Source organism: Sus scrofa, chromosome X, assembly GCF_000003025.6.
Source record: "Sus scrofa isolate TJ Tabasco breed Duroc chromosome X, Sscrofa11.1, whole genome shotgun sequence".
Taxonomy (NCBI): domain Eukaryota; kingdom Metazoa; phylum Chordata; class Mammalia; order Artiodactyla; family Suidae; genus Sus; species Sus scrofa.
In genome coordinates this window covers 20,820,261-20,845,986 of record NC_010461.5, presented here as the reverse complement: position 1 = coordinate 20,845,986, position 25,726 = coordinate 20,820,261, and the positions used below count along the sequence as shown (strand labels likewise).

The window sequence follows — 25,726 nt, the reverse complement described above, 5'->3', positions numbered from 1 at the left end:
TATATTATAGAAAATATTTAAGTACAGTTTTCTAAGCTCCAGACTATCCACAGATCTATAACAAGGTTGAGAAAGGCAAAAACTACTGTCTTTTCACATGCTTTGCTACAGTTTACAGCTTCTCCTGAATAGTTTTACAGCTCTTACTCAATTTAGGAAAAGAACAGGGGAAAAAAAGGCTACACAAATCAGATCCACCCAACTAGGCTGGGGAAAAGATAGAGGAGGGAAGAGAAAAGTGCCTTTAAAAAGACTGTACATGCAATAATTATGTTTTCCTACTTTACCCCCTTCCTTCACCGTGCATTACATTGTCAGCATGAGTCCTTCCAGATGACTTTTAAGTGGCAATAAGAGAGTAAGCATTCTGTTAACTGGGGGAAAGGTGGACAAAATAAATACAGTCAACTCAGACTTTCTGAAGACTGTGAACATCTGACATTAGTTAATACAAATAATAAAACCTCTCTGGACTACAGATTCAACAACTGCATTGTTTTCTTGAGAGTCATTTTCGAAATGCTACAGGGGTGTGCTAAGGCAGCTATCAGAATGGTGATATCCAATCAGTTCTGGCTTAGAAGGAAGACCCCTGGCTTTTACTTCAGTCCTGATTCTTCCTCGGTTTTTTTTTTTTCATTTGTAAAACAAGGAGGTTCCTTTCAGTCTTGAGTCCAGAAACCTAGTAATGTTTGAAAAAAAAACAAACTTCCATACATGCCATCTCTACTATTCTAATTTTTATTCTGCAGAGTTCAACACTGTGCACATAACGCAATGCCAAGGACAAGTGTAAACACGGATCTACTCCTCTCTGTGGCTTCTACATTCCAAGGACCTTTGGGGACTACATACAATCCTCCTACCGAAGGGTACAAAGCTTTGGTTTTATAAATTCTAAAGATTAAAAGAAGAAGCAAAGCCTTCTTAAGGCACCAGGCTTAACACTCCAGCTCAAAATACATGCAATGAGACCCTAGGTCCTGAAAGCATCAGAACCATCCCCATAAAGCTCACTCCCTGTGTGTACATCACTGTTTCAAATCACTCTGATAACACATCTGCGTGCCCTAGATTCTGGCTGGTAAACTGATACTACTCAAAAGGGGTAAAATTAATATGGCTACGAAAGAGTATCCACTGTAAAATTCCACAGATGCTTTTTCTAAAACATATTAACCCACCTGGCACAAAGAGCAGCAACCCTTTGGGTCACGCACCACACAGCATAGAACTCAGAGCCTCTGTTAACACCAGCTACAGACATACCCTGGTAACAACAGCAAAACGCTTCGATACTGTGAGTTCTTCATGTCAGTTTTTGATTGCCAGACAGCACAACGAGGGACAAAACAGAACATTAAATACCATGGACTGGACAATTTTTTTTCAGGACCTTCACTCCCAATTTTTCCCAGGCATTCCCCAATAATGGGTTTTATGAACAGAAAAAAGAAAAGGTAAAAAAAAAAAAAAAATGCGGAGTTCCCGTCGTGGCGCAGTGGTTAACGAATCCGACTAGGAACCATGAGGTTGCGGGTTCGGTCCCTGCCCTTGCTCAGTGGGTTAACGATCCGGCGTTGCCGTGAGCTGTGGTGTAGGTTGCAGACGCGGCTCGGACCCTGCATTGCTGTGGCTCTTGCGTAGGCCGGGGGCTATAGCTCCGATTCGACCCCTAGCCTGGGAACCTCCATATGCCGTGGGAGCGGCCCAAAGAAATAGCAAAAGGACAAAAAAAAAAAAAAAAAAGCCACTTCACTGAAAATTTGAGCAGTTGAAAAGTTGTGTGTATAACCCAATACATTAAATAACAGACATGGTGTGATTACATCTGCTTAAAATCCCACTAGTTATCTAACAAATGAACAGTTAAACCTCTTGCTTTCAAGATAATACCAAGTTGCATAAAAGAATCTCAAAGCACTTTATATACTACATGTCATTAACACCCATAAATCCTTGACAAGTGTGGCAAAAAGCCAATGTTCCAAATATTACAAATGGGGAGAGCAGCACAAACCAATGACAAGACATATCAGAAATCATCCAGCAAAGAAGCCTAAGAATGAAAGCAATTGCTTGGGCTCCTAAGCCAGCTTTCTAACTTTATTTGGAAGTTACCTTTAAAGAATAACTTAAGGGCCAGGGATCAGAGGTCATTTGACAGAAAAATCATGCCGGCCCAAGGAATAAAAAGCCCCAACAGAGTGTTTGCCAGTGTGGGCTCAGGGACCCCTCCCTGGGGATTAGAACATCAACACTTGGCTTAGCGGAGACACCAGGCAAGTACAGAAGCCCAGGACCCAGAAGCCCTGAGCAAAAGCTGAAGGCCACCCTCTGCCCCTTGTAAAGCTACAATAAGAGCACATCCACCAGGGACAAAACCTTCTGCTTGGTTTTTCACAATTCTGAGATATGCTTTGGAGGGAACAATTTCAATTTTCTTGTGTGTTTATAAAAAGAGCGCCCTCATTTCGAAGACTTGTCCCTTAGGCACCGCTACTGAGGAGGGGGTGTCCTGGGACACCAAGCTTGGGGGCTTGGTGTCCCAGGACACCAAGGCTGACATGCAGCAGGTGAAAGAGAGTGAAGCAGGGAGGGCGGGGAGGGGCGGGCAGGGATTAGCGGTATCAACCCCTCCAGAGATACACTCCTTGGGCCTTAGTGCATCTTCTGTGATAATCCTTCTTATTCCGCTCAGGATCACAGAACTGGCCTAGAATTGGAAGGCCCTTCAGAGGTCATCTAGTCCAACCCCTGATCCAAAGAAGGTTTCTCTTTTCTATTATATACTTGTAATAGTCTGGAAGCTTCTGTCTGAATTTCTCCCCAACCTGAAAGCACAACTCCACTGCTTAGTAGAGGCCATCAATTTGTAGAAAGTCCCCTCTTGCTAATTTCGGTGATTTAACACATCTCTACTTTCCGGAGCCACACAGTGTAAATCTCAACATTTCTTTACATGGGAGTCTAATATTATAAAACATAAAAGCAAGACCTGTCCACTATATTTCCTTTATAGCATGGGCCCATTCTACCTTATGATGTTGATCCTGTTAGTCATTCACCGAAGTATGTGGCACTTACCAATTAGGAGAGAGAAAGATTGATGACGACAGTATCAGCATGCTAACCTTTACTGATCACTTACCAAGGGCGGGGAACTGTTCTTGGTGCTTTACACTTAATTCATTTAATCTTCCAAACACACAGATGAGCTAAGCACTCTGTTGACTTCCATTTCATAGATGAGGAAACCAAGGCAGAGGTTAAGTAACTCTGCCGGAAGCCACACAGCTGATTCTAGAAGGACTGCCCTCTGTACTCTGGCTCCTATGCTTAAAAAACCCATGTCTATTAGGAAAGAACGAATAGCCATCTCCCTCGGCTTTATGCCATACAGGCAAATCTACTAAGCATATTTCTATCTTCATCAAAATCTTTACAAATAATGTCAGTCTGGGCAGGGTCACTGAGCCTCACCATATAATAATAGGGGGATCCCTATCAGTTGACAGTAACTCACTAATAAAACCTTTCTAGAGTATAGTTGTTTGGCAAACTAGAGATCCCTCTAATTCTATTGGCATTCAGTTCAGACGGGTTCAACTGGACCATAATGATATTACAAGAAATCCTGTCAGGGCCTTTGAGAAAATGAGACTCTATGACCTTGTTTACTAAACTTATCAAAGGTTCAAAAAGAAAAATTGGCCTATCCTGTTTCTTTGTTGATTTGGGAAGTAATAGCTAATCGTGGAGATGCTGCAAAGCAAGTCCTCTCGCACACCGCTGGTGGGGGGCATAAAAGAATACATTCTCCATGGTAAGCAATTTGGAAATATATATTAAGAGTTCACATCCTTTAACCTCGAAATTCCACTTTTGACAATTTATCCTAAGGAAATAATCAGAGTATAATGTAGACCAAGATTCACACAGATGTTTACTACGGCACTATATATCACTGTAAAACACTAAAAACAACGGAAGTGTGCTAAACTAGGAATATGAACAAATAAATTATGCGACATCTACTTGCTAAAAATCCTAAAAGTAAAAATTCGGTTTCTATAAATATCTGATTACAAGGAAATGCTTATGATAGGTTCAATATAAATAGCCAGATACTCTACAAAAATGAACTATAATTTAAATTATATTTTTCAAAAATAGTATTCTTAAGAACATCATTTAGGCAAAGATGGAAAGAAATGCACAAAAATAGATTGTTAGATTATGAGTAAATTTTATTTTCCTCTATTCTTCTATATTTTCTAAGTATGCCATAATGAACATGTATTAATTTTACAATCAGAAAAAAAAACCACAATAAAAACTATTAGAATACAAAATTGCTGATATTCAACTGCTTTGACGTTCAAAACTAGCACTTTTCAAGTGGTTCAACCTAACATTAAGCCTAAAAGGAAAAAACAAAATTAACAATACTACCAGTTCTTGGTGAACTAATACTGATCCTTGGTCACTGCTGAAATATACTGAAAAACAGCTGCTTAGCCATTTTTCTCTAGCACTGTGTTCCTAAAAGGCTGTAATTTTCTAGAGTTCACCTTTCGGGAAACAGAATCAACACTCGTTGTCTTTGGTCGTCTCGAATGAAAACCTCAATAAAATCCTGACATGTGACAGGGTCATGTGTAATTTGCATCCCAAATTATAAGAGCTATGACTTGATGACCCTACTTCTACTCTGATAAAAGCACTGAAGGGTTCGCCACCTTTTAGGGCATGAGGTGCCAAAGAACCCACCTTCAGGCCCAGGGGAATGTCCAAGTACTTACTGCTTATACCACATTTACTAGAGAAATGAGAACAGGCAAACCATTCTGATTCTTGACTTCCTCCCTACAATCCCCATCTGACTGTACCAAAAAGACATGAAGATCCCTATGTTCCAGGAAGGGGAGGTGGTCTCCAAGTTTGGCAGATGCCAGACAACTATGATCCAGGGTTCCCAAGAGATTACCAAAAGCCATTTCCTAATCAAATTATCCTCCAGAGAGTGTATGTCAAGGGTGACATCCAGCATTCTGGCCTGAAACGAAATGCATCTGGCTGGGAGATAGAATTTTAAAAAGGACAAAATTTTTGAAGTATTTTTTCACTTGTCTTGGGCTTTAATTTATACTTAATGATTTATCTATCATTTTTGTTACTGTTCAAGGTGAGCAGGCAGCTTTTTATCCAACAAAACTAATCTCCCTCTAGCTCTATTCGAAAAGTTTAGTATGAACTAATCATAGGAAGATTTCAGGTTCTGCTGCCATAAGGCAAAAAAATTTATTAGGCACCAGCTTTGTGCCAAGGTGGAATTAGAAAGCCCTCTGCCCTCCCTGGTCAGAGAAGGGGTGAAGAGAGGTATAGCTCAGGAGAATTCAAAATTAAGAAAAGAAAAAGGTTAATGGCTACAGAAATGGAAGATTCTTCATTCACCAAAAACAAAACCTTTGTTAACCTCTGAATTTAGACCCCTAGCTGGAAAGGAAGGTTCCCCAAAGATGTGACAACATCATATGGTTGCTCTTGGGCCTCACACCTCTGAAAACAGCATCCTATACTTCTCCGGGCAAATCCTTGGAATCAACAGACCAAGAACCAAGGAATCAACAGAACTGGGAATATTAATTATTCTACGGACATGCTTATAATGCTCTAACCCCCGGGCAATGTCCACTTCTCTTTTTAATATACCTTATTCATACAATACAGAATTGGATTACAGGCCAATGCCTTCCTTTCCCTGTACCCTCTCAACTCACACGATAGTCAGGGACCCTTGGATCCGCAGGATTCAATACTGCGCCTGGCACACAGGAGGAGGCCAGATAACTGAATTGAATTTGGCCCATCTACAGTTTTAGGAAAGAGCTCTCTATTGAAGTATGGTAACAAAAAAGCTATTACAGCCTTTTCAGCTATTGGACCACCCAGTATTTTACTCACCAAGCATTAGAAGATAAATACGCTTGGTGTCTGTGTTTCCTGTATTTCAGAAGAGTGGCACGGATATAAGAAGCCATATTCATTTTAGCCACTTACAAGTAAAGAGACCTTGGCAATTTACTTAATCCCTTCGAGACTTTCTCTTCATTTGTAAAAAGCGGTAAGATTCCCTACCCACAGGGTTGCGGGAGATTAAATGAAATATAGTAAAAGTACTGTATGTGGAGAACAGGCATCCGGCCAGAGACATTTCCTAGCTTCCAATTCTTCCAACCAGGCTGTCCTTCTCAATCACCTGATTCCTATTTTATGTTTCCAGCTATTCTGCAGGTCACAGCAATGCACTTCAGTCTGAATCTAACGAGGAGCTCTTTCATCCCCTGCACAGCCCATTCCCTCCCCACCTCATCAAAGCCTTCCATAAACCACCAATGCCAGGAGCTGGCAGCTATGGTTTCTTGGATTTCCTTCTTTCTTCCCACATTTAGTTCTCATGGCGACCACTTTGAAAAAGAACATTCTGAGGCTAAACAGAAGGTGGCAGAGCTTCTGACTCCAGGAAATAGACGCCTTAGCACCCAAGGTATAGCAGGACTCAGGAGTAAGAACACACATCGCCCTAGAAGGAAGCTTTCTGCCTTCCTTCACAAGAGCACTGAGCACTTCATTTTCAGGAAGACAACTACAGGCAGTGGAATACAAGCCCAGAAGCCCACTACCAAACCTGGAAATGGAAAGGCAACGTGAGACTTGAGAGCACCCACAGCCAACTTCCACTGATCCAGCCAACTAAGCCCTGGGCCAGCGCACATTTCACTTATGTCCCCCAAATTAATTAGCTTGGAGGAAAGATGGCACCTGATATGATTAGGAAAGAACAGGAGCAGAAAAAGCTAATAGTAATTCTTAGGCAGAATGAAGAAAGAGCAGCAGGGGGAGAAAAGCCTCCAAATTCTGCCACATCTACAGTAGAAAATTAATTGAAATACTGGAACACCTCATTGTGCAGAACATGAAGGCAAATTGGAGTGGCTCTAACAGGAGGAAGTGTGCAGTGTTAGTAACAGCATGACTTGGTGGCTTCACCAAATAAAAGGGACACACAAAAGGCCAAAGACAGGATGCAGGGGTAGATGACGTGTGCTAATTCTCCCTTCTCCTCGCTAGAAACAAATTACAACACAGGTTCACTTCATTACACTGCATGTAAAAGAATAAAGCACTGTTTCCGGGCAACAAACACTTTAGGAGCTTAATATTCACTGTGCAGAATCCTAAAAAGTCAGTGAATGTCTTGGAATTTCACCACACAAACTTGCGTCACCACGCTCTTTTGTGTCAGACTGTTTCATTATCTTCAAGGCTTAGCATAATTGGAGGCTCAGTCTAAAAATAGGCTATTTTTTTGCCTGTGCAATCTGATTGGTAAATAAAAGTTAGGGGAGTTTTTATCCCCTTCATTTGTTTTAAACAACCGCTAGCTTCTGCTCATCAAGCAAAGATTACCGAATACATTTTCTGGATCTACTTGTTTATTCTGCTTACGGCAAACACACTTCGACCTTGACCACTGGAACAGGCAGTGAGGGCTATAGACAAGCTTTGCCAACACAGTCCAGAACCACCCGTTTCAGCTGTGGTGGATGGCACCACCACCACTAATGCCACAAACACCTTCCTCCCCACCCCTCGCTACCCTTGCTTCATCACCTGAGTCCTCTTCCTTAAGACTTCCATTCTTAGGGCCTCGTTAATTAGGACCCATTCAATTCCCTTATGGCTGCTGTCAAACGACTGAAGGGGTAGGAGGAGAATCAACGCCCTTGGAAAATCTATCAAGTGGCAGCAAATACTAACCAAACCAGAATGACACATGTGAACTGGCACGCGTGCTCTGAAACAAAAATGGTTCCCAGCATGGTGAGGATAATCCTGTTTTCTCCCACCTCATGATGCTTTCTAGGTAGACACACCCTCAAAAAACACGGGAAATGCACACTGGCAGCGGCGGGGCAGGGAGTAAGAATGCGTGGATGGCCGAGATTAGAATCGTGGCTCTGTGATTCTCTGGCAAGTTACTGACAATCTCTGTACTTCAGTTCTCCCAGCTCATAAAATGGAGATCATGAAATAAAACCCCATGCTCACCTGCCTCATAATCAAGCAAATTCAGATCTAACTCGATTGAGGATCAGCTCCCATCCTCCACACACAGCCACCATTTACAGGACGGGGCGGAAGCCTGCATCAAGAGGCTGGATGAGGAGTAGGGAGAAATAACCAGCTCATGGCCATTTTGGTTTCCTCAGTGCAGTACGTATCTATACACCTAGTAAATGAGAACATCTTCTCCTCCACGCCATCCCACACACGGTAACTAGTAAACAAAGTGAAAAACACTATTTCTCATAAATCTCACAGTAACATGACTCCTACACTACATAACTGGAAAAAGAATTTTTTTAAATGCAGCTGCTATGTTGTAGTAGGGCTTTACTGTTAGTACAAAGTGCTTAGAACAGTGCCTAGCAGGCATTAAATGCTTAATATATCTTAGCTACTAATATTACCCCTAATTGAATGGTGTGTGTAATTCTTCCTATGTATATATATACAGCGAGGAAAGTGAGACCAGATCCCAAGCTCTTCGAGAGTTCCTAATAATTGTTACCCAACCCAAGTCAAGGGCCAGTAACATCTGCCATAATAAACTGAGTGAGGCGAGGGAGAACCAATACACTCTAAACTGAAAAGGAAAAAATTAGGAGGCGTTAGCACAGGACTCAACGACAGCTGTATTTTCTTCCCCTCTACAAAATATCTCCAAGCATAATTTCCAGTGATTCAATTTATCAGCAAATGGTTTGGACAGGCTCCTAGATGCCCTGTACTGGAAATGAGGCCCAAGATGATTACGGCAGCCATCTCCACTTTAAGAATAGCAGAGGAGTACAGACAAATTGTTTGTGCCCATGAAATGGTCTTCCTTCTCTATGTGTGAATTCAGTATGTGAGCATCAAATAGTGAAATCTCAACTCTGTGCCGATAAGGGAACATTTAACAGTTTCAAAAAACAAAGCACAGAACACATGTACTGATTCATGGACCCTAATAAAAATGAGAATTCTAAAAAAAATCTGAAGATCAACCGTCCCATTTCCTCTCACATCTCTTCATTCATGGCCCCTGTCTTCTGTGCCCACCTCAAGTCCTACTCCAAAAATTAATATCAACAGATGGATAGTTCTTTTCTAATTATCAAATAAAATGACTTTAGAATACAAATACAAAATCCCCTCACCCCTCCAAAAATCTTTAATAATAATGTTACAGATGTGGAAGGTGATCTCAGCTGATCAACCTAATTCCTTTAATAACCGAAAGCTAGTCCATGTGACTCCAAGTTACCCTTCACCTCCAAATTTTGAGATGAAAAAAGGTTTAATTCAAAGCAAGCTATTTAAAGCTTTGTTTCTCTTTCAGCTACTTTCCACGCCAGATTAACTTAACCACCTGCACTCACTACTCATAAAATTCGGCAACTCATTTCAACAGTCTTAACCTTTCTTCAAAAATCTAAAAACCAAAGACCAAAAACTAAAGGGATGAAGCATACAAGACAGATGTAAAGCAGGTAGCTAAATTAACGCAACAAATATCAACCTAGTATTTACTATGTGCCAGGGGCCCTGTGAGGTACTGTGTGTACAGGGGTGAGTAAAACAAACTCCCTACCTGATGGGGCCCAGAGCCTAATCAGGAAGATGAAGGTGAACCCGGAAACAACTAAGTCCGCGAGTACAAGAGGATGACTGCCAAAACGTGAACAGGACGGGGTGCTGAGCAAGAAAAGAACACGACAGAGAAACTCGCACCCATGTACAAAGAGACAAGCACAGGAACGTTTACCTTCCCTAACAGTGAAATACCAACAACCTCAATGCCCGTCACTAGGGAAAGGGAAAAATAAATCGCAGAATATTCACATGACGGACTACTAGAGAGCAGTTCAAAAGAATGATTAGATCTGTAGGTAACGACATGGGTATAGGTCAAAGTATAATGTTGAGAGAAAAATCAAGCTGCAAATTCAAAGATGATACATCATTTCCATAAAGTAAATGGGCACATTCAAAGGGAACAAAAGCATACAAACAGGAAAGGTACATATCAGCTGCACAGTCACAGCTGCTTCCAGCGAGGGCAAGAGACTAGGGCAGGGCAAGCTGGCAGAGGATATTAACTATCAACAGGGCATTTCTCTTCAAAGCTGAAGCAACTATAAGAAAATCTTAACATGTATTAGTTCTGGGCAATGGCTACATGAATGTGGTTTTTTATGCTCTAAGAAATGATGGGAAAAAAGAAAAAGTTTTTTGTTTTTTTAATTTAAAAATGAGAGAAGGGAGGTAGGGTGGACGAACCTCGTTAGGTAGAGGATCAAGAAGGAGCGGCAGGAGCGGAGACAAAGACAAAGAGAGAGGCAAAGGCAGGCTGGCACCAAGGCCGGGGAGGAGCATTCCGGGAGGTGGCGCCCAGAGCAGCGGGCCCTCGGAGGGACAGACTGACTGTGGGCACCACTAAAAGGAGCCTGTGGGCTTGGAGCAAAGTGGGAGTGGGGAGAACTGTGGGTCAGCAGCACACGGGGAGACCACTGAGGTGAAATGACCATGGAGGATCTGGGAGACCAAGGCCAAGTGAGACAGAAGCCGCTGGAAACGGCACGATGCAATCACGCCTTAAAAATACCCATTAGCAGGCGAGAGTGGGAAGGGGCCACCAAAGGGAGAATGCAGCAGTGGTCCTGGCCAGAGACAATGGGGGCGACAGTGGCCATGGAGAGAAAGAGATGAACCTGAATATTCTGAAGCTAAGGCTGGCGGACTGCCTACTCAGGCCTGGGGTAATAGTGATAGGAAAGACATCCATTGCTTAAATATTTTAAAAATGGTTGGTGTTTGCCAGTTGGTGCCCACTACTAGATGATGCTGAAGGACATGAAAAACCACTCCAGACTCCCGAACACATTTAGTAAAATAAACCAAAAAAAAAAAAACCCTCCCAAATGCATGAACATGAAACTCTTAAGAGTAAATGTAAGTATAAGCTGAGGTCATGAAATTAAGGAGTGAGGGAAAAAGGTTAAATCACTCAGGGAAAGTGAGTTTTTAGACTGAAAGGGCAGAAATTGGTGGTGTACGTGGACAAAAGCACAAGAAGCAGACGCAACAACAAGGTAAAAACACAAAATAGCAACTAATTTGGCAAATAGCCTTCAAATTGGTCTTATCTAGAGGAGACTACGAAGTATTCGAGTGAGAGAAAAATGCAGTTGGGGGTAAGAAAGGCTCTGAGGGGGAGACAGCTAAGGTGTCAGGTTTTCACCTAACATTTACTGGGTGCTTATTAGGTATCGCACTCTGACTTGAGGCGTAAACACACTCATTTAATTCTGCCAACAACCTCTTGGGCAGCTACCATAATTAAAAATGAGGAAGCCTGGAGTTCCCATTGTGGCTCAGCAGTAACAAACCTAATTAATGCCCTGTTTGATCCCTGGCCTCGCTCAGTGGGTTAAGGAGCCGGCATTGCTGTGAGCTGCGGTGTAGCTCGCAGATGCAGTTCGCATCCTGAGTTGCTGTGGGCTGTGGTGTAGGCCGGCAGCTGTAGCTCCAATCTGACCCCTAGCCTAGGAACTTCCATATGCTGCAAGTGAGGCCCTGAAAAGGCTAAGAAAAAAATGAGGAAGCTGAGGCTCAGAGGTTAAATAACCAACCAGTGGATGGCGGACCAAGGGACCAGCAGAGCCAGGGGTGCGGACCCAGGACTCACCTGGGAAGCCAGAGGCTGGAGGTGTCAGATCGAACAGGGACAGTGGGGAGGTGAGGCCACAGGCCGAGGCCTGGATTCCAGGTCTGCCACTTAGGTACCTCTCTGGGCCTCAAACCCCTCATCTATGAACTAGGGAGAATTATAGTATGTACCTATAGCAATCCTGGTCTCCACCACCAGTGCATTCAAACAGCACCAACTGAAGACAATGGTCACCTCTGTGTCCCAGGGTCTCTTTCTCACAGTCACCTACCACCTCCCTGAAACACCCTTCACTGGCTCCCACGCCCCCTCATGTTCCTGCTTTTCTCTTCTTCTGGTGGCTCTTGTAGAGCTGACTTTTGAAGTCCCTCCTCCTCCTCCTCCAGCCTCTCCGCATTGGGCATCCGTTAAGACAGGGCTCTACTCGCACTTCTCTCCCTACTCTCTCTTTTCCCAAAGTAACCTCATCCAGGCCCACAGCTTGATTTATCCCAACTCACCAATGACTCCCAAATTTCTATTCTGCCACCTCAAACTTAACATACCCAATATCAAACTGCTCATCTTTCCTTCCCCAGCCCCAATCCCAAAACATCTTCCAACACTCCTCAACTCAGTGAAAGGCACGCCATCCATCTGCCTGCACAAGTCACACAGCCAGGAGTTATCCCGAAGTTGTCCTGGATATCTTCCCCGCCCTAAAGCCAATGTTCAAGCTGCTGCCAGGTTTTACTGGTTTTTCTCTTACATCTCTCCCACGTCCAACTGCCATCACACCAGCCAAGCGACCACCATCGCCTGCCTGAAAAGCCTTATTAAGAGCCTACCAGCTGGCTTCCCTCATCTACTCTGACCCTTCCAATTCACTCAGCCAGAGGGATCATCTCACAACAAAAATGGAAGCTAATGCCTCCACCCCACAAAGGACCGGCTAATGTCCACCCCTTGCTCAACATGGCCAGCAAGGTGTGACCCCGTCACCTCCCATCACGCCCCTCGTCCTTTCTACACCCAAGCTACGGCAGCCTCCCCTCAGCTCCTTGACCACGTAACGCTTCCACCCACCACAGGACCTCTGCACATGTCACTCTTCACCCTGGAAGGCTGATCCCTGTAACCCTTTAGCTAGGTAACTCCGACACCCACTTTTCCATCTCAAGTGTTGCATGCTTGGGAAACCTGATTCTTCAGTCTAGGTGCTCTGAGTGCTTTGTTTTCAGCACTCAGAAATTCCCGTTCCTCGAGTTCCCACTGTGGTGCAGCGGAAATGAATCCAACTAGGAAGCACGAGATTGCAGGTTCGATCCCTGGCCTTGCTCAGTGGGTTAAAGATCCAGCACTGCCATGAGCTGTGGTGTAGGTCGCAGACATGGCTCAGATCTGGCGTTGCTGTGGCTGTGGGGTAGGCTGGCAGCTGTAGCTCTGATTAGACCCGTAACCTGGGAACCTCCATATGCTACGGGTGAGGCTTTAAAAAGCAAAAAAAAAAAAAAAAATTCCCATTCCTTTGCTTAGCACTCATTTTCTCTTGGATCAGCAGGATTATTCATCTGACAATCTGCTTAACGGCTCTCACCTGCCAGAATGTAAACCCCAAGAGGACAAGGCTGTTTAACACTTAAATTTACCGCAGTATCCCCAACACGCCAGCACCAGGCCCAACACCCAGCAGGGGCCTGGCGCCTTCCTCTGAGTTGTTATGAGAAAGTGCAGTATATGGGCTCTCCTATGTTAAGGTGGGCTGGACCCGGACTCGCGGCAGTAGCCCTCGTCACCTAGCACCCTCTGACAGGTCAGTCACAGAGCTCAGGGGAACGGACTTCTCAAAGGTGAACAAAGCAAAACACACGGTGGGTGAGCGCGGCCCCCCTACTTCCTCCAGCACATAGGCAGGTTGTCGTGCATGCTGCGAGCACCCACAGCAGACCCTTTCTCTTGTTTACTGCTAAGGAATCAGGAGTCTGGCCTCCCAAGCTCCAGCACTAGTTTTACTGGAATCACTACCCAAGGCTTTCGTCTCAAGCCTGTGGGTCAAAAGCAATGTCATTTGTCTCCGCTTCCCTCCATGGTACACACTCAGCAAATATTACTTGAAGAATTTCTGGCTATGAGGCAAGAGTCAGTAATTGAATTAAATATATTTCACTCGCTCTAAGCCAATCTTTTGAAAACGAGTTTTCTTCTGCCCCATCAGGATACTATTAAAGAAGAAATATCCGGATTTTTCGTGGGATGCAAGGATCAGCTGTCCACCACATCATGCCATGCAGTCCAACTTGAATAGAACACACGCCCTACCCTGCTGGCCGGCGCACAGCAATGTTACACGTGGCCTGAAGAACAATGCAGGTTATTAATAGCCCGTGAGCTTACTCCTCTCCCCCAGCGCCCCCTCCTCAAGCCTCCTCCTCCCCGCCTGCGGAAGACACACCACCCGCCTGCACAAGGCTGAACACATAGTCTGTGGTTAAGTCAGCAGGGGCGAAAAGTCCCTGAAACAAGTACTGCCAAATGTCTGACACTCCAAATTATGACAGAAACCAAATATCTTTGCTCCACTCCCATCTCCACTCAACTCTCAGCCCTAAGGCAAAAACAAACAACCAACCAACCAACCAAACCTCATCACTAGCCTCAAAGAAGCAAATCTTCTGTTAAATGTCAAACAACGAAGCCAATGAAAATAGGTAGTAGAAAACTAAACCCAAACCCGAAAAAAACAATTAGTAATTCCAAACACCACACATACATCATTTCTGGAAACAACTCAATCTCTGTTCTTTTACAAATGCAAGCAATCACTTCAGTTACATTCCATGTCATTCTGCTTTTTAAAGGGGGGGGTGCTTTCAAAGAAGAAAAATTTTAAATTCTGGACACTAATACATTTAAAAGGGACACCAGCGAACTCATCCACAAAAAATAATAATAAAAAGGAAACAAGGACAGCTGTACAACCCGACACTGGCACTAAATTTCAAAGTAGGTACGAAATCTCTAAAACGGTGACTACAGGGCTCAGGAATCTCTGGCTTAAAATCAAACAGCTTCTTAATACATACACACATACATAAAGCCGCCCTTCTCCCCGCCTTCCAAAACTCCCACGACTTACCAAACTAGCCTCACTGTAATTTCACACCATATTTACGATACAGCAAATTGGCACAGGCTCATGCTGCCTACTAAAATGATGAAATGCAAACAGACGGCACTAATTCTATTAGTCTGCCCTCAGTTAACCAGTCCTGAGCCACAATAAACCCAACCAGCTTGTTTTGTTTTTAAATTCGAGATGGGTATGTCTCTAAAGGGCCTGACTGTACTGTTACAAAGAGGACACACAAGCCACCAGACGGCACGGGCTGCCGAAAGCAGGCTCTTCCAATTAGCGACAAGTGTACCGGCACAGACGAAGCCATGAGATGGATGGGGCGGTGACATCACGGATGCCTTCAGATTCGAATGTGGGGGCCACTGGTCCATTCCGGGGATGGAGAAATCTGCAAGGGTGCCAAGTGCAACTGCGTCGTCGATAAGCCTACTACCTGGGCAGAGGAGGAAAGGACAAGCTGGAGAAAAAGATCAATGTTTTGGTTTGCGGTGATCCTTTCTCTCCAACCCATCCGTATCTGCAATTTGTGAAAAGAGGGGGAAAAATGGACGTTGGGGGGGGGAGGAGGTAAAGTTACAGGGTATTTCTCCTTTTCCTTAAGAGTAGCATTCTCCAGGAAATTACCTAGGCAGACCGACTGTGGAATCAGACAATTAAACCTTAGGCCAATTTCTATGCCACTGGTGAACAGTGGTTAATAACTTCACACTTCTCTTTTTGTGTCTTAACAAGGAGGGAATGGCACTTTCGAAATCATTACTGCTCTGTCATCTTGGTTCACTGCCAAAGCAAGGAGCTGGAGAACACCTGTCAAATAACACGCGGCCTGTGAAAGAGAAACGTAGACCAAAACAGGTTTACAGAAAATGTTCACATATGTAGAAAGAAGAATGAGTTTGGGTTAACAAAAAGTCACTCCTTCTGGTGAGGGGTGGGGAAGAAAGGAAGAGATTTCCAGGACTGAGTTTCTGCGATTCGAATCAGAGTAATGAAACTCGATCTGTCTAAGCAGAGATCAGTGGCGCTGACACAAGGTTAGTCTGACAGTATTTATCTCCTCATCCTCGGCCACACTCCCAGTGGTTCCAGTAATTAAATGTCGAAGCAAAAATACCGACCCTGCCTTCTCAAATGAGAATGGCCCAGTTAAAAATGAATAAAGTAGCGTTTCGCTTGTTCTGAGTATCCAGGCCATTCTTATAAATGCTAAACAGGCTTAAATATCAAGACCCTATATTAAAAAAACGCCACTCCTTCACATCTACCCATCCACCCTCTACCAGGCCAGTGATCTCGGTCACAGCAAACTAGCAGCAACTCTGTGGGGCACTGGGCTAGCCTCTAGGGAGAAGACCAAAATGAATACACAGTGATCCCAGAGAAAAAGAACCGAAGTGGAGATCAAAGAATACAGAAGCAATTTGAGGTTGTAGGCTTTTCTTTTTCTTTTCTTTTCCTTTTTCATCAAGTAAGAGAAAAATCTTAAGTACTCATACTAATTTTTACAAACCCATTCCAAAATCTAGTAGTAAAACATCCAACGTGTGGGTCTTTTAAAGGCCCTAATTTAGACTGGAAATAAGAAAATGCCATCTTCCTTAATGAAATCAACACTGGCACTTTTAAGGTTAGTACTGAAAAGATTCTGAGGATGGGGGAGGCCAACCTCCACAGCGCCATGGCCACCTGTCACTGCTGCTGACACCTGGTGGTAAAATGTGTGAGGAAGAGGGTTGCGGGACCCTCCTTCTTGACAAAGATTTGCTCACAGACATAGCCCACTTCACAGGCAGGACCTGACCTGGGCTCCCTCTTCCCAGCCACTTCTAACACCGACCGCCTGTGTCCTCCTAAACCCATACCTTGCAACGTTCAAAACCCAAAGGGCACACAGGGGCGGATGCCCACAAACCTTGGAGGTGACAGTTTCCAACCATTAAGAGAGAAGGATAAGGTTGTTCTGAAAAAAACAATTTTTTAGGCCTGCACCAGCAGCATATGGAAGTCTCCAGGCTAGGGGTCAAATCAGATCTGCAGCTGAGGCTTACACCACAGCCACAGCAACATCAGATCCGAGACACATCTGCAACCTACACCACAGCTCATGGCAACACCAGTTCCTTAACCCACTGAGCAAGGCCAGGGATCAAACCGGCATCCTCAGAGGGACAAAGTCAGGTCCTTAACCTGCTGAGCCACAACAGGAATTCCCTGAATTTATTTTTAAAAGTCTAAAGTTTTAACTATTTTGAAAGAAATATTATGTTTCCAAGTATATAAATTCAAACCAGGCCTAAATGTAACTCACTTACTTGTCTCTCTAAATGCAATAGTGTGCTCATACAGCATAAATTATTCCATAAACTTGAAATGTGGTCAATGCATTTGTCTCAAATTAATGAATATCTAATTTATCATAATTTGGACTGGGATTCCAAATGGTAATTCCAAATTAGGACTTCCTCTTCTTAGTTTTATATTAACCAACATTACCTTCACCAATTTCACAAAGGATACAGACAAAAAAGATAAGCAAATAATAGATGTTAATTAGTAGAAGTTCATCCGTATAAATAATCAGCAATTTAAGATGCCACTTACCTGACTGAAGATAGGTGTTTATATAGAAGTTAAAGGTATATAAAAAGAACCTAGACTCTAAAATAACTATTAATTTGTACCATGAAGAATTTCAACTCATTCCATCTAAAATACCAACAATTCTGAATTGGTAGATGTGAATTAATAAGGCTGAATAGTACGCAGAACTGCAAAGAATCTAGAACCCAAACATCCCTGAAATATAATGAAAAGGGAATTAAAAGTTTCTCTAGCTTAGAATTTTATAATGTAAACAACTCCAAAAGTGGTAATTAATCTGTAATCACTGAAAAAGAATATTTTTTATTAATGTACAACACATTCTGTCAAAATATATTACACCTTCATTTCAGCCTGAGAAGAAATTATCTTCTTGCATTAAAAAAAATCAAAATGTCAGTAGGTCAGCAGAAGTTAAAAGTAGTCTTAATGGTGGCTATTAAAATTCTGGAGACAAAATTAGAACTCTTCCCTCCTACCGCCCACACAGTTTCCATGGGTCTGATCTGGCAAGAAAACCCTTCATACTGCCATGTTTTAGGTGACAAAAACATACGTTTTTAAGACTAAAGTGTCCCCTCAACCTACAGAAGAGGGCAGAAATGAAATTTAAGAACCAAGAGTTCTTTAGCAGTTTTGCATCTGCCCTTTGAGAATCTCTTAAACGCTATGCACTCTTCCTCCACAAAAGCACACATAATGCACAGACACACAAAACGTCACATACAACTTGAGAGGAGTCACAGACATTCCTTTTGCATCTATGACAAGTTCTCATATGGCAACCTAAACAGATAAAACTTCAAAATCTCTGTTTTTTAGGTATCCAAAAGATCATCTTGCTTCCTTCTTACTACCTTTAGTGTGCTTTCCTCTACTTTCACCTACTACAACTGATGCCGTTAGAAATGAGAGTGACTCTTGTACTATACATGACTCTCTTTTAAACCAGAGGTCTACAAACTTTTTCTATAAAGGGCCAGAAAGTAAATATTTTAGGCTATGTAGGTCATTCAGTCTCTCTGGCCGCTAGCCAATTCTGCTGGAGCACAACTGCAGCTGTAAACAAGTGGTTACGGTTGCATCCCAATAAAACTTCATTTATACAAAATAGGCAGCAGACAGGAGTTAGCCCATGGGTTATAGGGTGTTACCTCTGAAACAGAATAGGTTCAAGAACTCTACAGGAAGCAAAGAGACAGATATGGTTAGATCCCTAAGTTATACAATCCTCAAAAATAATTTCCAGGAGTTGCTGTTGTGGCACAGCGGAAATGAATCCGACTAGAAACCATGACGTTGCGGGTTCAATCTCTGGCCTCACTCAGTAGGTTAAGGATCCGGCATTGCCGTGAGCTGTGGTGTAGGTTGCACACACGCAGACACGGCTCGGATCCTGAGTTGCATGGCTGTGGTATAGGCAGGTGGCTGCAGCTCCAATTCGACCCCTAGCCTGGGAACCTCCATATGCCATGAGTGCGGCCCTCAAAAGCTAAAAAATAAAATAATTTCCAGAAGGATTTAAAACCTACATAAGAAAAACAAAAGTGTGCAAATTTTAGGAGAAAGAGAGAATATCTATGTCAATGGAGAGGAAGATTTGTTAAGGAAAAAAACCACAGTATACAGGGAAGAAAAAATATTTGACATTAAATTTTAAAAATTTTGCACTAGAAAAGACCACAAATAAAGTTAAAGGATAAACCACAGACTAAATATATTTGCAACAAAAATGAACAAAAAACAATTAGCCTTTGAACACCTCAGAAGAAATACTATGCAATCCAGCAAAATAGGACATATACATGCATAGGAAATGTATGTACAAATCACACTGAAAAAAAAAAAAGAAAACTGAAGAGGTAAAATTCATGAAAGAAAGGATGCTCACCTTAACTCATACTTGGGGAAATGCAAATTAAAATCACAATGAGATACCATTACACACTCATCAGACTGGCAAAAGTTTTTAAATTTTGATAATATCAAGTTCTAGAAAAGATGTGGCGCACTAAGGATTATGCAACAAGTAGGTTTACAAGTATATAGTAAGTCTAAAACCCCTCGACAGAAAAATAAACAAAAAATAAAAATTTAAGGAAGCAGGATTGTATATCAAAATTATTCCCCACTGGTTTTTTTTTGGTATTTGAATTTTCATTGCATCTTTATTTGTAAGAGCCAACAAGTTAAAACAGCCTCGACATCCTTCAACAGATGAACAGCTACTCAAACTGCGGTACATCCTTACCAAGTGACACTACTTAACAACAACAAAAAAAATCAACCACTGATACTTGCAACTACTTGGATAGACCCTCAGAGAATTATGCTGAGCAAAAAAAGCCCATCCTAAAGGTTACATCAAATATGGTTCCATTATATAACATTTTTGAAATGACAAAATTTTAGAAATGTAGACTAGTGGTTGCCAAGGGTTAAGGCTGAGGGTGAGAGGTGTAAAGAGCCAAAAAGTGGGTTATGAAAGGGCCATAGGAGGAATCCTTGTTCAATATTTTGGCTGTGATGACAGATACAGGAAAACCTCCATGTGATAAATTGCATAGAACTAAACATACACAAATGAGTACAAGGAAAACTGGGAACATCACAGTAAGACCAGTGGGTTGTATTAATGTTAATATCCTGGTTGTGATGATATATTAGAGTTTGCAAAACATTACCACAAAGAGAAACTGGGACAAGTATAAACAGAATCTCTCTGTATCACCTCTTTGGTTTTGTTTTTGGTTTTTTTAGGGCCACACCCGTGGGGCATATGGAAGTTCCCAGGCTAGGGGTCGAATCGGAGCTACAGCTGCCAGCCTACACCACAGCCACAGCAACACAGGATCCGAGCTGCATCTGTGACCTACACCACAGCTCACGGCAACGCTGGATCCTTAACCCACTGAGCGAGGCCAGGGATTAAATCTGCACCTTCATGGATACTAGTTAGGCTCGTTACCACTGAGCCACAACGGGAACTTCCACCTCTCTGTTTTTAAATTAACCTCTGATTCTGTGACTAAGGAAATCAAGTATAATAGTCCTATGGCCATAAATACGAATTTAGCTATTTGAAAGAATTAGCTTGTTCTAATAAATTAAATGATTGCACCTATCTATAAATTGTCACACATTGCTTGTGCCTGGAGCACTGCTGTCACGCAGCTTCAATCCCTGGACCAGGAACTTTCACATGTAGCCAAAAAAATAAAAACAGCAGTATAAAGAGTAGGGATTTCCCCCTACTTTTGAGGAAGAAGGGAACAAACTGCAAAAAATATGCATAGCATGACACATAAATGGTAAAACAAACAAAAAAAAAAAAAACTTTTAAGGTACCACATGTATAGGTACACTTACTTGTTATAAAAGCAAAAAACCCTGCACAAAAAAAGGACAAGATCAAACGTGGGAAAGTAGTTACCTCCGAAGAAGAGAAAGAAATGAGAGAGGTAGGGAGCAAAGGGTCTTTAGTTGTCTCTACACTATTTTATTGCGCTTAATTTTTTTTTAAAACAAGGCCTTTTTAAGAGGAAAGACTGGAAAAGTGAAATGTGTGCTCATTTCCAGATAAAGCTGAAAGTTTCCTTTAGCATTTAATTATAAGATTCTGCATACTCGCTCATTCTCTTTGGCCACTGCCATCAACAGAGCCCTCCGTCCCAGGGCCATTCTGAAGGGCTCCTGACAGGTGCTAGCACATTGCCAAGAGACTCCCAAGAAGGCTTGCCCAGACTGCAGTGTTTTCATGCAACGATTTGGATACATTTTCTAAATGCACAAATTTCAGCTCCAAACACAAGTGAAACCTAGGCAGTCTACAACTGGTTGGCAAGCAGGCTGGCAAAGACTCATTTCAGCCTACTGGGTGAGAAAAAGAAAATGCATGGGCTCTACACCCAAACATTAGAACATACATTCACTTGAAAATGCAATCAGAAATCCCAACCAAAAATCATTTTCCCAAGGGCACAGAAATAACAGAGTGCAGAACTAAAACAATACCAAGGTCAGTAAGTATTAATTATTCCAAAAAGACAAATATTACCATTCCACTAAGGATTATGCAATGAGTACGCTTGTAATTATCAAGTAAGTTTAAAATCCCTCAAAAAAGGAAAAAACCAACAAATTAAAAGAGGCAAAATTACATACCAAAATCATTTCAGTTCTCTCTAGATTAGCCTGATACTGTGACTGAGGGAGCCATGTATTCTAGCCCCATGGCCAGAAGTGTGAATTTAGCTATTCAATAGAAAAATTAGCTTGCTATGATACATTAAATGATTGTTCTTATCAATAAAATTTATTATTCAAAAACTATCATTATTTTAAACACTAAATAGATTATACTATTACAATCTTTTGGTCCTTTCTTTAATAGTTTCCAAATTAATAAATGTCAAAAATTTGGACAGATCTTTGTCACTAAATGGCCTTCACTTATTGTTCACAGAATAAAACCCTTAATTGATTAATGATCTCAGGGTATCTATCGCCATCTAGTGAACAATCACTTCTATTACCACACCAGTCACTTGACTACTAGTCCGTTTTGTCTGTAGTTTAAAATATATGTCCACTTAGCAACTCACTCAGTGTGTTTTTTAAGTCTCTCTACACATACACTGAGAACACACACAGCTATAGATGGTATTTATATAGATTCACTTTTGATTATCTGTCAACTAAGTTTTCACATTACTTCTCTGGAAACGCTGAGTTCATTATTTTTAAACAACTTGCACACTATGAGGTCCCTCATACAATTCCTTAACCATTAACTAATTCCTCTACCACCGAGCAATTAAAAATCGTAGAAGACTTTAAGTGTGAAAGATCACACCTGGGAAAAGACAATATTGATGTCCATTTGACACAACTATTAGCATTTTTATTACAAACCTGTTTTTAAAAGTACAATTAGTAATTACTCTGAGTACTCTAGCAGCCATAATACATTTGATTACAGAAATTATTAGGTCACCAGAGCCAAACCTGCATGATTCCAGCAAACTGAGTGCACACAAAATAGACTTAAAAATAAAAAGGGATGGGGGCTTAAGGCCTCCCCAGACTGTGTATTAATCCATATTCAAATGCAAAATTTTATAATCTTTTGAGATAACATGATACCAGCTTTCCTTCTCATTAATTTCCACTTGAACCTTAATCTAATTTATCCTACAAGGACTTTAAAAGCAAACAATTTCTAGGATTTTCAGGTTACTCTATTACTTTGTCTACTCTATCTTAATGCAAAAAAAATCAAGTTTGATAAGTTACAAAGATATTTCAAAAACCTCAGCAAACTGACTCTCATTTTATACCCTTTGATCCTCCTACTTCTTTAATAATCAAGAGATGCTTGAATTCACAAAGACCCAAGAGTACATATGGAAAATACTAGTAAACCCAAATAGAGATTATCACATAAAATATTTCCATCCGCCAGTGCTAATAATAATTATCACCAATACGTTACAATCATTTTTATTATAGGAAATAATTTCTGTACGTAGCTTCGAATCCTCTTCTAGAATAAGATTTCCAGGAAGCAACTGTATAATTATTACTTCTCATTAACCTCAGATTACTTTAAAGGCCCATTTCCCGCAGTTGTTGTATTTCTTATTTGTGGGAAGGAGCAAAGGGGTAAGAGACAAGGGAAGAGTAGAAGCCAAGAATTTAAATCACATATGATTATTTCTAGATTTGTCTGAAATGCCTCATTTTCGAGTGGGGAGAGTAGGGTTTTTTAAAAATAGTTTATTTTTTAAGATTTGTTATTGTTATATTTTATGTAACAGAAAAATCAAAAGTGAGTTTAAACTCCCTATTAAAAATCCAGCTAAACGAAAATATTGCCCTTACAGTACAATGGATTAGGGGAGTGGGGGAGATCATTGGACAAATTTGGGGCTTATCATTATCAACAGTGCCCTTTTAAGCTTGTGGGTTTCTGAGCCAATGCAGAAAATGTAACAACAGGGATTTCCCAACAGCAAGAGGCACTCTCCAAGGGAGTAAATTGTCAACTATTGCCTCTCGTGAGAAACTTAAGAGTAACCTTGATCCAATCTCAATAGTCAACCCATGTATTATCACCCAGTTGGGGCATAGTGAGTGCATTTCCTAATACAAAAATAAGATGGTATTCTATCAGAAGCCACTGGATACATACACAGAAATAAAATTTAAATAATTTTAAAGTAAACTTAGCCGAAGAAACTGAAAACATCCTTCCCTCATTTCAAAGAGCCCCTAAAACACCTATTATCTTCTCAAGTAAAAAAGGCCTCTGTCTGGAGATGAGTATCAAAAAAGATCTTCTTCCATGGATAAGAGGTAAAATATAAAGCAGAAACAGTCCGGAGAGACATCCAGAGATGGAACCGACACCACTCAGGTAGCCACAGCCTAACAATCAGGGAGATCTGGATTTCTAATCAAAAAAGGCACTTGTTACCCTTCACTTCTGAGTTTATCAGCTTCCTCATTTGCAAAATGGGAATACTATTACCTTTATCGACTGATTCTTGTGGGCTTTTAATGAAATAACGCATCTGAAAGCTTCTCATATAAAGCTGGTGTCTGATCCATTTTCTGCCCTTCCCCAATCTTCCCTCAGTCAAGGCTGAGATCAGGCTCCCAGCAGAACAGCGGCTCCGAACAGTGTGTCTTATGTCCAGTACAGTGGCCACCAGCCATAAGTTGATAACTAAGGTCAAATTTATTTTAATTATGACTCAATATCCACATCCTCGGAGTTCCCCTCATGGCTCAGAGGAAATGAATCTGACTAGCATCCACGAGGAAGCAGGTTCCATCCCTGGCCTCGCTCAGTGCGTTAAGAATCTGGTGTTTGCTGTGAGCTGTGGTATAGGTCGCAGACACTGCTAGGATCTGGCATTGCTGTGGCTGTGGCAGAGGCCAGCAGCTGTAGCTCTGATTCGACCCCTAGCCTGGAAACTTCCATATGCCATGGGTGGGCCCTAAAACGACCAAAAATAAATAAATAAAATCCACTTCCTCAGCTGGCTGACACTAGTTGGCTATCAAATGCTCACTAGCCACCTGCGGCTTGTGGCAACTGCACTGAATACTGCTGATGGACGTTTTCATCCTCTCAAAGTGCTAGTAGACAGTCCTGGCAGGGGTTAGCCAGTTTTTTTTTTTCTGAGAAGAACCAGACAGTAAATATTTTCAGCTTTGCAGTTCATGCAAGTCTCTATCTTGACTGCTCAATCCTGCCGTTGTAGTACAAAAGCAGCTCTATTAAAAAAACTATACTTCAATGAATGAGTGTGGCTGTGGGACAATAAAACTTTATTCATAAAAACAGAGGGCAGGCTGGAGCAGGCCCATGGACTGTAGTTTGCTGACCTCTGTTCTAGAGTATTCTGAATCCAGGGCCCTAGCATGAGCATTTTGCCCATAGCCACTAGCTCCTTTTAAATCCACTGAGAGAAATCAATCCTTTACTGGAGTCAAATGGAATTTAATATTTAACATAACTACTCTTTTACAAATTAAGGAAGATCCATAAATGTGATGCTAAAGCAGATGAAGATTTTAGTGCCTATCTTTCTAAAATCAATTACTCTCAATCCATAACTCCAGTCCTGATATATTCCTGCAACATCCAGGAACCTACACATCTAGCTGCCTACAGATCCATTATAAATCTCAAAGGTAACAATTTCAAGATAGAACTCTTAATCCTTCTCCCTCCAATGTCTCCATCTTAATTAATGGTTCCACTAGAAATGGAGGCATCCTCTTTGATTTCTTCCTTTCCCTCACACTCCAACCTAATCCATCAGCAAAAAAACTAGCTCCTTTATGTCACTTAGGTCTCACTCATTCATGTTACCTCCTAAAGAAGCCTTCTCTGACCAATCTAAACTAGGCAGCCATCTTCAGTCTTCAGCCTATCACCCAGTTTTCAGCAGCTACAGAGCATTTACTTGTCATATTCTCTTATTTTTTGGTTTATTCACTTATTTACAGTCTGCTTTCCCAAATGACCGTCTCCCAACCCAATGCCCCTCGCATTCCCTGCCCTAGAGAGAATGTGAGCCTCATGACAAGGACTTTTCCTGTCATGTCTGACACTCTATCCCCAGTAGCTAGAACAATCCCCAGCACATAACAAGATGCTCAATAAATAAATACACACACACACACACACACACACACAAATATATGAATGAATC

The 25,726-nt window shown here is 41.8% G+C and overlaps 1 protein-coding gene across 2 annotated transcripts in view; it reads right to left on the bottom strand.

The window, feature by feature from the left end:
• The window catches only part of POLA1 (DNA polymerase alpha 1, catalytic subunit), a 307,592-nt gene that overhangs the window by 218,279 nt on the left and 63,587 nt on the right, over positions 1-25,726 (bottom strand). The window lies entirely within an intron of this gene.